Source organism: Salvelinus namaycush, unplaced genomic scaffold (assembly GCF_016432855.1).
Source record: "Salvelinus namaycush isolate Seneca unplaced genomic scaffold, SaNama_1.0 Scaffold2861, whole genome shotgun sequence".
Taxonomy (NCBI): domain Eukaryota; kingdom Metazoa; phylum Chordata; class Actinopteri; order Salmoniformes; family Salmonidae; genus Salvelinus; species Salvelinus namaycush.
In genome coordinates, this window is record NW_024059743.1 from 1 (window position 1) to 15,000 (window position 15,000).

The 15,000-nt window shown below is 51.4% G+C and overlaps 1 pseudogene; it reads left to right on the top strand.

The window, feature by feature from the left end:
- Positions 1 to 7,904: 7,904 nt before the first annotated feature.
- Positions 7,905 to 9,893, top strand: LOC120039638 (annotated as a pseudogene).
- The last annotated feature ends 5,107 nt before the right edge of the window (positions 9,894 to 15,000 follow it).

The following is a 15,000-nucleotide window of genomic DNA, read 5'->3' on the forward strand; positions in this document are numbered from 1 at the left end:
GAAGAGGGGAGGGTGGAGTAGGGAGGAGGAAGGAGGGGAGGGATGGAGAAAAACAAACTGTGAACTTCATATACACACCAGATCCCTGACCTCTGCTATGATAGATGACACTCACACACAGGAGGACTCTATGTCATGTACAGAACAGCACTGCCAAGAGCCTCATCAAGATCTAACACAACCGGTTATTAACAGGTCAGGCTCTCCTCCTCTGCTTCTCTCAGCCTCTGTTCCTCTCAGCCTCTGTTCCACCTCTCAGCCTCTCAGGATCTCCTCCTCTCCTCCTCTCATCCTCTCTTATCCCCCTCTCCTCCTCTAAGCCTCTCCTCCTCTCAGCCTCTCTTCTCCTCTCCTCTCCACTACTCTCCCCTCATCTCCTCCTCTCAGCCTCTCTTACCCCCATCTCCTCCTCTCAGCCTCTCCTTCTCTAAGCCTCTCCTCTCCTCTCCACTACTCTCCCCTCCCCTTCTCAACTCCTCTCATCCCTTCCTCTCCCCTCCTCTCCTCTTCTCCCCTCCTCTCCCCTCCTCTCCTCTCCTCTCCTCTCCTCTCCTCCTCTCCTCTCCTATCCTCTCCCCTCCTCTCCTCTCATCCCCTCCTCTCCTCCCCTCTCCTCCCCTCCCCTCCTCTCCTCTCATTCCCTCCCCTCCCCTCTCCTCCTCTCCTCTCCTCTCCTCTCCTCTCCTCTCATCCCCTCCTCCCCTCCCCTCCCCTCTCCTCCCCTCCCCTCCTCTCCCCTCCCCTCATTCCCTCCCCTCCCCTCTCATCCCCTCCCCTCCTCTCCTCCCCTCCCCTACCCTCTCCTCCCCTCCCCTCCCCTCCCCTCCCCTCCTCTCCTCTCCTCTCATCCCCATCCTCCTCTCCTCTCCTCTCATCCCCTCCTCCTCTCCTCTCATCCCCTCCTCTCCTCTCCTCCACTCCCCTGCTCAACTCGTTTGAGGTTCTGCTGAGAAATAGACTCATATCCACATGCTGGACAAATGATAGATGGACAAATATGTCTCTCTCTCTGCCTCACACACTCTCTCCATCTCTTTCCATCTCCCTGGCTCTGTCTCGTTGGATTGATCTGGAAAGGACTCCAGAGGGGAAAACAGAGACGTATAGCAGAGCAAAGCCGTAAGATGAGGGATGAGGAGAGCGCTGTGTGTGTGTGTGTGTGTGTGTGTGTGTGTGTGTGTGTGTGTGTGTGTGTGTGTGTGTGTGTGTGTGTGTGTGTGTGTGTGTGTGTGTGTGTGTGTGTGTGTGTGTGTGTGTGTGTGTGTGTGTGTGTGTTTAGTGGGAGTCTTTCAGCAGCAGATGTTGGTGTTTTGTCAGAGTAATTCTGTGGGAATTTTCATGAGCTGCACAACGCCACAGCTGGGGTACACGTGGGGAGAGAAGGGAGGAGTGGGGAGGAGGAGAGAGAGGAGAGAGGGGAGAGAGGGGAGGAGGGGAGAGAGAGCAGGGGGGAGAGAGGGGAGGAGGGAGAGAGGGCGAGTAAGGGGACGGTGACGACAATGAGGAGGAGTAGAGTGGGAGGAGGGACAGTTAGGAGGAGAGGGAGAGAAGAGGGGGAGAGGTTGAAGGAGGAGGAGGAGGAGGAGGAGGAGGAGGAGGGAGAGAGCGGAACCCTGCACTCCAGGGGGTGAGGCCTGCACCAGGCTAACAGCTGCAGTGGGGGTGAGAGAGACAGATCAAGACGGAGAGAGAGAGAGAGAGAGAGGGAGAGAGAGAGACAGAGAGAGAGAAGAGAGAGAGACAGAGAGAGAGAAGAGAGAGAGAGAGAGAGAGAGAGAGAGAGAGAGAGAGAGAGAGAGAGAGAGAGAGAGAGAAGGGGGGAGACAGGTAGAGACATATACACTGAGTGTACAAAACATTAAGAACACCTGCTCTTTCCACAACACAGACTGATCAGGTGAATCCAGGTTAAAGATATGATCCCTTATTGATGTCACCTGTTTGATCCACTTCAATCAGTGTAGATGAATGGGAGGAGACAGGTTAAAGGATTTTTAAGCTTTAAGCTTTGAGACATGTATTGTGTATGTGTGCCATTCAGAAGGTGAACGTGCAGGACAAAATATTGAAGTGCCTTTGAACGGGGTATGGTAGTAGGTGCCAGGCGCACCGGTTTGAGTCAAGAACTGCAACGCTGCTGGGTTTTTCACACTCAACAGTTTCCCATGTGGATCAAGAATGGTCCACCACCCAAAGGACATCCAGCCAACTTGACACAACTGTGGGAAGCATTGAAGTCAGCATGGGCCAGCATCCCTGTGGAACGCTTTCGACACCGTGTAGAGTCCATGACCCAACCAATTGAGGCTGTTCTGAGGGGCTAAAGGGGATGCAACTCAATATTAGGAAGGTGTTCCTAATGTTTTGTAGACTCAGTGTAGAATAAATATATAGCCATTAATAGACGTATGTACCTGAACCAGTGGAGGCTGGTGAGGGGAGGACGGCTCACAATAACTACCCTTAACTACACCAGTGGAGGCTGGTGAGGGGAGGACGGCTCACAATAACTACCCTTAACTACACCAGTGGAGGCTGGTGAGGGGAGGACGGCTCACAATAACTACCCTTAACTACACCAGTGGAGGCTGGTGAGGGGAGGACGGCTCACAATAATGTCTGGAATGGAGCGAATAGGAATGGCATCGAAACCATGGAAACCACGTGTTTGATGAATTTGATACCGTTTCACTGATTCCGCTCCAGCCATTACCACGAGCCCATCCTCCCCAATTAAGGAGCCACCAACCTCCTGAGACCTGTACATCTACACATACAGGCGTACACACAGACCAAAACACTACACTGTTGTGTGTTAATACACACTATACTGCTTCCTAACTACAATGATTTAAACACAGAGAGAGAGAGAGAGAGAGAGAGAGAGAGAGAGAGAGAGAGAGAGAGAGAGAGAGAGAGAGAGAGATAGAGAGAGAGAGCGAGAGAGGGGGAGAGGGGGGAAGAGTGAGAGAGAGGGGGGAGAGTAAGAGAGAGGGGGGGAGAGAGAGAGCGAGGGGGGGAGAGTGAGAGAGAGGGGGAGAGTGAGAGAGAGGGGGGGAGAGAGAGAGAGCGAGGGGGGGAGAGTGAGAGAGAGGGGGGGAGAGAGAGAGAGCGAGGGGGGGGGAGTGAGAGAGAGAGGGGGGAGAGAGAGAGAGAGAGAGAACAGTTACTACCTCAGCTCTTGGCAGGAGTTCTAATTAATACCAAACTTGTTGTTGCAGTGAACAAACAAGACAGCTGCTTAGCAGAGGACACCTCCTGCTCCCTCCTCCCTACGTCTCCTTCTCTCCGTCCATCTCCTCCCTACTTCTCCCTCCCTCCCATCCCTCCTCCCTCTTCCCTACTACTCCCTCTCTCCTCCCTACTTCTCCCTCCCTCCCATCCCTCCTCCCTCCTCCCTACTTCTCTCTCTCTCCGTCCCTCCCCTCCTCCTCCCTACTTCTCCCTCTCTCCGTCCATCTCCTCCCTACTTCTCCCTCTCTCCGTCCATCTCCTCCCTACTTCTCCCTCCCTCCCATCCCTCCTCCCTCTTCCCTACTTCTCCCTCTCTCCCTCTCTCCTCCCTCTCTCCCTCTCCCCTCCTCACTCCCTCACGTTAAGTGAGTGCAGGTGGCTGAGGAATGTCTGAGATGGAGTGGCAACAAGGAGTTCACCTTTCTTCTCCAATCTGTAAGGATTGGTGTGTGTTTGTGTTTATTTTTGTCCTCCATGTTATTCAATCATTGCATCCACGCTGCTGGCGCCTGTCAACGAGCGTCTGCGTAACCAGGAGCTAAAATATAACTTTTAAATATGGTTGGTTCAGATATTGTCCTGATCGCATCTCTTGTGGGTGTACAAAATCAACATGTGCTAGATGACCAGACGGTCAGGTTAGCATGTTAGATACGTCTCCCTGAGCTCCAGCTGGTTCTACGCAGGGCTGAGGAGAGATGGTTCTACGCAGGGCTGAGGAGAAATGGTTCTATACAGGGATGGTTCTATACAGGGCTGGGGAGAGATGGTTCTATATGGGCTGAGGAGAAATGGTTCTATACGGGGCTGAGGAGAGATGGTTCTATACAGGGCTGAGGAGAGATGGTTCTACGCAGGGCTGAGGAGAGATGGTTCTACGCAGGGCTGAGGAGAAATGGTTCTATACAGGGATGGTTCTACACAGGGCTGAGGAGAGATGGTTCTATACGGGGCTGAGGAGAGATGGTTCTATACAGGGATGGTTCTACACAGGGCTGAGGAGAGATGGTTCTATACGGGGCTGAGGAGAGATGGTTCTATACAGGGATGGTTCTACACAGGGCTGAGGAGAGATGGTTCTATACGGGGCTGAGGAGAGATGGTTCTATACAGGGATGGTTCTACACAGGGCTGAGGAGAAATGGTTCTATACAGGGATGGTTCTATACAGGGCTGAGGAGAAATGGTTCTATACAGGGCTGGTTCTATACAGGGCTGAGGAGAAATGGTTCTATACAGGGCTGAGGAGAGATGGTTCTATACAGGGCTGAGTAGAAATGGTTCTATACAGGGCTGGTTCTATACAGGGCTGAGGAGAAATGGTTCTATACAGGGCTGAGGAGAAATGGTTATATACAGGGCTGAGGAGAGATGGTTCTATACGGGGCTGAGGAGAAATGGTTCTATACAGGGATGGTTCTATACAGGGCTGAGGAGAAATGGTTCTATACAGGGCTGGTTCTATACGGGGCTGAGGAGAAATGGTTCTATACAGGGCTGAGGAGAGATGGTTCTATACAGGGCTGAGGAGAGATGGTTCTATACAGGGCTGAGGAGAAATGGAAATGGGGAGAGTTGAGGAGGGCTGGTTCTATACAGGGCTGGGGAGGGTTAAGGATGGATGGTTCTATACAGGGCTGGGAAGGGTTGATGAGGGCTGGTTCTAAACAGGGCTGGGGAGGGCTGGTTCTATACAGGGCTGGGGAGGGTTTGAGGTTGATTGGTTCTATACAGGGCTGGGGAGGGTTGAGGAAAGCTGGTTCTATACTGTGCTGGTTCTATACAGGGCTGGGGAGGGTTGAGGAGATATGGTTCTATACAGGGCTGGGGAGGGTTGAGGAGGGCTGGGTCTATACAGGGCTGGGGAGGGTTGAGGATGGCTGGTCCTATACAGGGCTGAGGAGGGTTGAGGAGGGCTGGTTCTATACATGGCTGGGGAGAGTTGAGGAGAGCTGGTTCTATACAGGGCTGGGGAGGGTTGAGGAGAGCTGGTTCTATACAGGGCTGGGGAGGGCTGAGGAGAAATGGTTCTATACTAGGCTGAGGAGGGCTGGTTCTATACGGGGCTGAGGAGGGCTGGTTCTACACAGGGCTGGGAAGGGCTGAAGAGGGCTGGTTCTATACAGGGCTGGGGAGGGTTGAGAAGGGCTGGTTCTATACAGGGCTGGGGAGGGTTGAGGAGGGCTGGTTCTACACAGGGCTGGGGAGGATTGAGGAGGGCTGGTTCTATACAGGGCTGGGGAGGGTTGAGGAGGGCTGGTTCTATACAAGGCTGGTTCTATACAGGGCTGGTGAGGCTTGAGGTGGGCTGGTTCTATACAGGGCTGGGGAGGGCTGGTCCTATTCAGGGCTGGTTCTATACAGGGCTGGGGAGGTTTGAGGAGAGCTGGTTCTATCCTGTGCTGGTTCTATACAGGGATGGGGAGGGTTGAGGAGGGCTGGTTCTATACAGGGCTGGGGAGGGTTGAGGAGGGCTGGTTCTATACAGGGCTGGTTCTATACAGGGCTGGGGAGGATGAGGAGGGCTGGTTCTATACAGGGCTGGGGAGGGTTGAGGAGGGCTGGTTCTATACAGGGCTGGTTCTACACAGGGTTGAGGAGGGCTGGTTCTATACAGGGCTGGTTCTATACAGGGCTGGGGAGGATGAGGAGGGCTGGTTCTATACAGGGCTGGGTAGGGTTGAGGAGGGCTGGTTCTATACAGGGCTGGTTCTACACAGGGTTGAGGAGGGCTGGTTCTATACAGGGTTGAGGAGGGCTGGTTCTATACAGGGCTGGGGAGGGTTGAGGAGGGCTGGTTCTATACAGGGCTGGTTCTATACAAGGCTGGGGAGGGTTGAGGAGAGCTGGTTCTATACAGGGCTGGGGAGGGTTGAGGAGGGCTGGTTCTAGTTCCGACAATGCAGTAATAACCAACAAGTAATCTAACCTAACAATTCCACAACTACTACCTTATACACACAAGTGTAAAGGGATAAAGAATATGTACATAAAGATATATGAATGAGTGATGGTACAGAACGGCATAGGCAAGATGCAGTAGATGGTATAGAGTACAGTATATACATATGAGATGAGTAATGTAGGGTATGTAAACATAAAGTGGCATAGTTTAAAGTGGCTAGTGATACATGTATTATATAAAGATGGCAAGATGCAGTAGATGATATAGAGTACAGTATATACATATACATATGAGATGAGTAATGTAGGGTATGTAAACATTATATTAAGTGGCATTGTTTAAAGTGGCTAGTGGTACATTTTTACATAATTTCCATCAATTCCCATTATTAAAGTGGCTGGAGTTGAGTCAGTATGTTGGCAGCGGCCACTAAATGTTAGTGGTGGCTGTTTAACAGTCTGATGGCCTTGAGATAGAAGCTGTTTTTCAGTCTCTCGGTCCCTGCTTTGATGCACCTGTACTGACCTCGCCTTCTGGATGATAGCGGGGTGAACAGGCAGTGGCTTGGGTGGTTGTTGTCCTTGATGATCTTTATGGCCTTCCTGTGACATCGGGTGGTTTAGGTGTCCTGGAGGGCAGGTAGTTTGCCCCCGGTGATGCGTTGTGCAGACCTCACTACCCTCTGGAGAACCTTACGGTTGTGGGCGGAGCAGTTGCCGTACCAGGCGGTGATACAGCCCGACAGGATGCTCTCGATTGTGCATCTGTAGAAGTTTGTGAGTGTTTTAGGTGACAAGCCGAATTTCTTCAGCCTCCTGAGGTTGAAGAGGCGCTGCTGCGCCTTCTTCACAACGCTGTCTGTGTGGGTGGACCAATTCAGTTTGTCCGTGATGTGTACACCGAGGAACTTAAAACTTTCCACCTTCTCCACTACTGACCCGTCGATGTGGATAGGGGGGTGCTCCCTTTGCTGTTTCCTGAAGTCCACAATCATCTCCTTTGTTTTGTTGACGTTGAGTGTGAGGTTATTTTCCTGACACCACACTCCGAGGGCCCTCACCTCCTCCCTGTAGGCCGTCTCGTCGTTGTTGGTAATCAAGCCTACCACTGTAGTGTCATCCGCAAACTTGATGATTGAGTTGGAGGCGTGCATGGCCACGCAGTCGTGGGTGAACAGGGAGTACAGGAGAGGGCTCAGAACGCACCCTTGTGGGGCCCCAGTGTTGAGGATCAGCGGGGTGGAGATGTTGTTACCTACCCTCACCACCTGGGGGCGGCCCGTCAGGAAGTCCAGGACCCAGTTGCACAGGGCGGGGTCGAGACCCAGGGTCTCGAGCTTGATGACGAGTTTGGAGGGTACTATGGTGTTAAATGCTGAGCTGTAGTCGATGAACAGCATTCTCACATAGGTATTCCTCTTGTCCAGATGGGTTAGGGCAGTGTGCAGTGTGGTTGCGATTGCGTCGTCTGTGGACCTATTGGGTCGGTAAGCAAATTGGAGTGGGTCTAGGGCATGGGTGTCAAACTCTGGCCCGCGGGCCAAATTTGGCCCGCGGGGTAATTATATTTGGCCCGCGAGACAATACCAAATTATTACTAGAGCTGGCCCGCCGGTATTATACAGCGCATTCACCGCTAATACTACGAATCCCATAATGCTCTGCTGTTGTTTTCGCACGCCAATCAGGACAGGACCCAGAAACGCCCTCTCCTCTGTGACAGTAGTCATAGCAACATAGACGCTACAACTGTCAGCACGCTATCCCTTCCCAAAAATGGCGAAAAGAAAGGCAGAAAACAGGAGCTTTCTGGACAAGTGGGAGGCAGAATATCTGTTTACATATGTAAAAGACAAACCTGTTTGTCTTGTTTGTGGAGTCAACGTGGCTGTAAGTAAGGAGTACAACATTAGACGACACTATGAAACGAAACACCATGACAAATACAAGGACCTGGACATGACTCAAAGGAGCCAGAAAGTAGAGGAGATGAAAAGAAGTTTGGTTTCACAACAGAATATGTTCAAAAAAGCCACATCACAAAGTGAGGCTACTGTAAAGGCTAGTTATATAGTGGCAGCAGAGATCGCAAAATCAGCCCGGCCCTTTAATGAGGGAGAGTTCGTGAAAAAGTGCATGATGAAAGTTTGTGACCTCGTATGCCCAGAGAAAAAGCAAGCATTTTCAAACGTGAGCCTGAGCAGGAACACAGCAGCTGATCGCACATGTGATCTTGCCACCAATCTGTATGACCAGCTGATGGAAAAGGGAAAAGATTTCGTTGCGTTCTCCCTCGCTGTGGATGAGAGCTGCGACGCATCTGATACTGCTCAGCTGTCAGTCTTCATCCGTGGAGTGGACTCAAATCTGTGTGTTACGGAGGAGCTATTGGGATTCAAATCAATGCATGGCACAACCACAGGAAAGGAAATCTTTGAGGAGGTTTCCAAATGTGTAACTGAAATAAAGCTGCCGTGGGATAAACTCGTTGGATTAACGACAGATGGTGCGCCAGCGATGTGCGGTAAAAAGAGTGGACTGGTGGGCATGGTTCGGGAGAAGATGCGGGAAGAGAACTGTGCAGGTGAGCTAACTGTTTACCACTGCATCATACATTAGGAATCACTGTGTGCCAAAGCCCTAAAGATGGAACATGTTATGACCACAGTAACACAGGTAGTTAACTTTATAAGAGCCAAAGGTCTGAATCACCGCCAGTTTAAATTTTTTCTAGAGGAGTGTGGTTCGGAATACGCAGACGTGCCGTATCACACAGAGGTGAGATGGCTAAGCAGAGGAAAAGTACTGAACAGATGTTTCGAGCTGCGTGAGGAAATATGTCAATTCCTGGAAACCAAAGGGAAGGATACAGCAGAGCTCCGGGAGCAAAAATTTCTGTGTGAGCTGGCCTTTCTCTGTGACATCTCGAGCCATCTCAATGCGCTGAACCTGCAGCTTCAGGGGCGGGGGCGCATCATCACAGACATGTACGCTGCAGTGAGGGCCTTTAAAACTAAACTGTGCCTGTGGGAGAATCAGATGCTGCAAGGAAACCCTTGCCATTTTCCCTGCTGCCAAACCATAAAAGCGCAGATCTCTACCGCCGTGTTCCCATGCGCACAGTTTGCTGAAAAACTCAGTGTTCTCGCCGCTGAGTTTAGCCGGCGATTTGCCGACTTCGATGTCCAGAAATGTAGGTTTGAACTGCTTAGTAATCCCTTCGCAGTTGATGTGGAAAATGCACCAACCAACATCCAAATGGAGCTGATTGAACTCCAGTGCAACGACACGCTGAAGTCAAAGTATGATGCTGTGGGCGCCGCACAGTTTCCACGGTTCATCCCTGACACAATGCCTCAGCTCCGCACCCAAGCTGCTCAGATGCTCTCCATGTTCGGCAGCACTTATCTATGCGAGCAACTTTTCTCCTCGATGAAGATGACCAAAACAACTCACAGGAGACGTCTGACTGATGAACACCTTCGCTCGATACTGAGGATTTCTTCAGCTCAGAGCCTGAGCCCAGACATTGATGAACTAGCATCCAAGAAGAGATGCCAGGTATCTGGCTTGGGCACATCAGATTAGATCAGTGTGCAATAATTAACGTTTTCTTTGTGCACTTTTTCTTGCTACAAGGCATGGGCTTGAATGGTTGATTGATTTATTATCATTTTATTTGTAAAATTATTAGCCAGTGGAAAAAGTTTATTTTGGTATTTAAATCAGAAGGCTGCAAATAGAAAAGAGGCATACGATTTTTATTTAAATTTTATTTATTTAATAAATGAATGCCATTGATGTGTTTTTTCATTTGAAATTCAATTTTGCATGTCTCCACTATTAAATTATATATTGTATGGTAATAAGCGATGCTTGTTCCATATTCAATGTTAAAGCAAAACTTGTTTGGGTCCATATTAAAAGGTTCATTTGTTCAATGTTGGCCCGCGACTTTGTTCAGGTTTTACATTTTGTCCCACTGGGTATTTGAGTTTGACACCCCTGGTCTAGGGTGTCCGGTAGGGTGGAGGTGATATGGTCCTTGACTAGTCTCTCAAAGCACTTCATGATGACGGAAGTGAGTGCTACGGGGCGGTAGTCGTTTAGCTCAGTTACCTTAGCTTTCTTGGGAACAGGAACAATGGTGGCCCTCTTGAAGCATGTGGGAACAGAAGACTGGGATAAGGATTGATTGAATATGTCCGTAAACACACCAGACAGCTGGTCTGCGCATGCTCTGAGGACGCGGCTGGGAATGCCGTCTGGGCCTGCAGCCTTGCGAGGGTTAACACGTTTAAATGTTTTACTCACCTCGGCTGCAGTGAAGGAGAGCCCACAGGTTTTGGTAGCGGGCCGTGTCAGTGGCACTGTATTGTCCTCAAAGCGAGCAAAAAAGTTATTAAGCCTGTCTGGGAGCAAGACATCCTGGTCCGCGACGGGGCTGGTTTTCTTTTTGTAATCCGTGATTGACTGTAGACCCTGCCACATACCTCTTGTGTCTGAGCTGTTGAATTGCGACTCTATTTTGTCTCTGTATTGGGACTTAGCTTGTTTGATTGCCTTGCGGAGAGAATAGCTACACTGTTTGAATTCGGTCATGTTTCCGGTCACCTTGCCCTGGTTAAAAGCAGTGGTTCGCGCTTTCAGTTTCACGCGAATGCTGCCGTCAATCCACGGTTTCTGGTTTGGGAATGTTTTAATCGTTGCTGTGGGTACGACATCGTCAATGCACTTTCTAATGAACTCGCTCACCGAATCAGCATATTCGTCAATGTTGTTGTTGGACGCAATGCGGAACATATTCCAATCCGCGTGATCGAAGCAGTCTTGAAGCGTGGAATCAGATTGGTCGGACCAGCGTTGAACAGACCTGAGCGAGGGAGCTTGTTGTTTTAGTTTCTGTTTGTAGGCTGGAAGCAACAAAATGGAGTCGTGGTCAGCTTTTCCGAAAGGAGTGCAGGGGAGGGCCTTATATGCGTCGCGGAAGTTAGTATAACAATGATCCAAGGTTTTACCAGCCCTGGTAGCACAATCGATATGCTGATAGAATTTAGGGAGTTTTGTTTTCAGATTAGCCTTGTTAAAATCCCCAGCTACGATGAATGCAGCCTCAGGGTGTGTGGTTTCCAGTTTACAAAGAGTCAGATAAAGTTCGTTCAGGGCCATCGATGTGTCTGCTTGGGGGGGAATATATACGGCTGTGATTATAATCGAAGAGAATTCCCTTGGTAGATAATGTGGTCGACATTTGATTGTGAGGAATTCTAGATCAGGTGAACAGAATGACTTGAGTTCCTGTATGTTGTTATGATCACACCACGTCTCGTTAATCATAAGGCATACACCCCCGCCCCTCTTCTTACCAGAAAGATGTATGTTTCTGTCGGCGCGATGCGTGAAGAAACCAGCTGGCTGCACCGACTCCGTTAGCGTCTCTTGAGTTAGCCATGTTTCCGTGAAGCAGAGAACGTTACAATCTCTGATGTCTCTCTGGAATGTTACCCTTGCTCGGATTTCATCAACCTTAATGTCAAGAGACTGGACATTGGCGAGTAGTATGCTAGGGAGTGGAGCGCGATGTGCCCGTCTCCGAAGCCTGACCAGGAGACCGCTACGTTTGCCCATTTTACGGCGTCGCATAGGGTCGCCGGCTGGGATCAGATTCATTGTATTGGGTGGAAGGCAAAACACAGGATCCGCTTCGGGAAAGTCATATTCCTGGTTGGAACGATGGTGAGTTGACGTTGCTCTTATATTCAGTAGTTCCTCCCGACTGTATGTAATGAAACCTAAGATTACCTGGGGTACCAATGTAAGGAATAACACATAAAAAAACAAAATACTGCATATTTTCCAAGGAACGCGAAGCGAGGCGGCCATCTCGGTCGGCGCCGGAAGGTTCTATACAGGGCTGGGGAGGGTTGAGGAGGGCTGGTTCTATACAGGGCTGGGGAGGGTTGAGGAGGGCTGGTTCTATACAGGGCTGGGGAGGATGAGGAGGGCTGGTTCTATGCAGGGCTGGGGAGGGTTGAGGAGGGCTGGTTCTATACAGGGCTGGGGAGGGTTGAGGAGGGCTGGTTCTATACAGGGCTGGGGAGGGTTGAGGAGGGCTGGTTCTGTACAGGGCTGGGGAGGGTTGAGGAGGGCTGGTTCTATACAGGGCTGGGGAGGGTTGAGGAGGGCTGGTTCTATACAGGGCTGGGGAGGGTTGAGGAGGGCTGGTTCTATACAGGGCTGGGGAGGGTTGAGGAGGGCTGGTTCTATACAGGGCTGGTTCTATACAGGGCTGGGGAGGGTTGAGGAGGGCTGGTTCTACATAGGGCTGGGGAGTTGATGAGGGCTGGTTCTATACAGGGCTGGGGAGGCTTGAGGTGGGCTGGTTCTATACAGGGCTGGGGAGGGTTTAGGAGGGCTGATCTATACAGGGCTGGGGAGGATTGAGGAGGGCTGGTTCTACACAGGGCTGGGGAGGGTTGAGGAGGGCTGGTTCTATAGAGGCTGGGGAGGGTTGAGGAGGGCTGGTTCTATACAGGGCTGGGGGGGGTTGAGGAGGGCTGGTTCTATACAGGGCTGGGGAGGGTTGAGGAGGGCTGGTTCTATACAGGGCTGGGGAGGATTGAGGATGGCTGGTTCTATACAGGGCTGGGGAGGGTTGAGGAGGGCTGGTTCTACACAGGGCTGGGGAGGGTTGATGAGGGCTGGTTCTATACAGATTGAGGAGGGCTGGTTCTATACAGGGCTGGGGAGGGTTGAGGAGAGCTGGTTCTATACAGGGCTGGTTCTATACAGATTGAGGAGGGCTGGTTCTATACAGGGCTGGGGAGGTTTGAGGAGGGCTGGTTCTATACAGGGCTGGGGAGGGTTGAGGAGGGCTGGTTCTATACAGGGCTGGGGAGGGTTGAGGTGGGCTGGTTCTATACAGGGCTGGTTCTATACAGGGCTGGGGAGGGTTGAGGAGGACTGGTTCTATACAGGGCTGGGGAAGGTTGAGGAGGGCTGGTTCTATACAGGGCTGGTTCTATACAGGGCTGGGGAGGATGAGGAGGGCTGGTTCTATACTTTGCTGGGGAGGTTTGAGGAGAGCTGGTTCTATCCTGTGCTGGTTCTATACAGGGCTGGGGAGGATGAGGAGGGCTGGTTCTATAAAGGGCTGGGGAGGATGAGGAGGGCTGGTTCTATACAGGGCTGGGGAGAGTTGAGGAGGGCTGGTTCTATACAGGGCTGGTTCTATACAGGGCTGGGGAGGATGAGGAGGGCTGGTTCTATACAGGGCTGGGGAGGATGAGGAGGGCTGGTTCTATACAGGGCTGGTTCTATACAGGGCTGGGGAGGGTTGAGGAAAGCTGGTTCTATACAGGGCTGGTTCTATACAGGGCTGGGGAGGATGAGGAGGGCTGGTTCTATACAGGGCTGGGGAGGTTTGAGGAGAGCTGGTTCTATCCTGTGCTGGTTCTATACAGGGCTGGGGAGGATGAGGAGGGCTGGTTCTATACAGGGCTGGGGAGGGTTGAGGACAGCTGGTGACACAGAGCAGAGTCACACAGAGCCTTCTGTTGTATTTCTGCAAAATACAATTATTGTAAATCATTTTGATTGAGGATCTCTGGGGATGACTTGGGAGGTTTGAGGAGAGCTGGGGAGGGTTGAGGAGAGCTGGGGAGGGTTGAGGAGAGCTGGGGAGGGTTGAGGAGAGCTGGGGAGGACTGCGGATGGTTGGGGAGGACTAGGGAGAGTTGAAGATCTCTGGGGAGGACTGTGGAGGGTTGAGAAGGTTTGGAGAGGATTGGGGATGACTTACGAGGGTTCGGGAAGACTCGGAAGTTTTGGGGAGGACTTATGAGGCTTGGGGAGGACGGGGAGAGTTGGGGGGAGTTGGGGAGGACTGATGAGGGTTGGGTAGGACTGGGGAGGTTTGAGGAGGACTGGGGAGGGTTGGTGAGGACTGGGGAGGTTTGAGGAGGACTGGGGAGGGTTGGTGAGGACTGGGGAGGTTTGAGGAGGACTGGGGAGGGTTGGTGAGGACTGGGGAGGTTTGAGGAGGGCGGAGGAGGGTTGGGGGGGACTGGGGAGGTTTGAGGAGATAAGGGGAGGGTTGCAGAGGACCGGGGAGGGTTTGGGGTGGCAGGGGAGTGTTGGGGAGGGCTGGGGATGGCTGGGGAGGTTTGAGGAGAGTTGGGGAGTGTTTAGGGGGATTGTGGAGGGTTTAGGGGGCCTGTGGAGGACTGGGAAGGAGTAGGGAGGTCTGGGGAGACCTGGAGAAGACTAGTGAGGGCTGGGGAGGGGAGTGTTGAGGAGGGCTGGGGAGGATGAAGGCCATAAGCAGGACCAGATGAGGTATGGGTTTGTCTGCTCTGGCTGCTCTGTTCTGGGAGCTGATTGATGAAGTTTGGTAACTCCGGCAGAGCACGGGGGTTTGTGTGTGTATCCAGAACACCTATTACCATCTAGTAGGGAGATGTCTTCAATACTGTCCACTAGTAGGGAGATGTCTTCAATACTGTCCACTAGTAGGGAGATGTCTTCAATACTGTCCACTAGTAGGGAGATGTCTTCAATACTGTCCACTAGTAGGGAGATGTCTTCAATACTGTCCACTAGTAGGGAGATGTCTTCAATACTGTCCACTAGTAGGGAGATGTCTTCAATACTGTCCACTAGGGACAACGTGAACACCTATTACCATCTAGTAGGGAGATGTCTTCAATACTGTCCACTAGTAGGGAGATGTCTTCAATACTGTCCACTAGTAGGGAGATGTCTTCAATACTGTCCACTAGTAGGGAGATGTCTTCAATACTGTCCACTAGTAGGGAGATGTCTTCAATACTGTCCACTAGTAGGGAGATGTCTTCAATACTG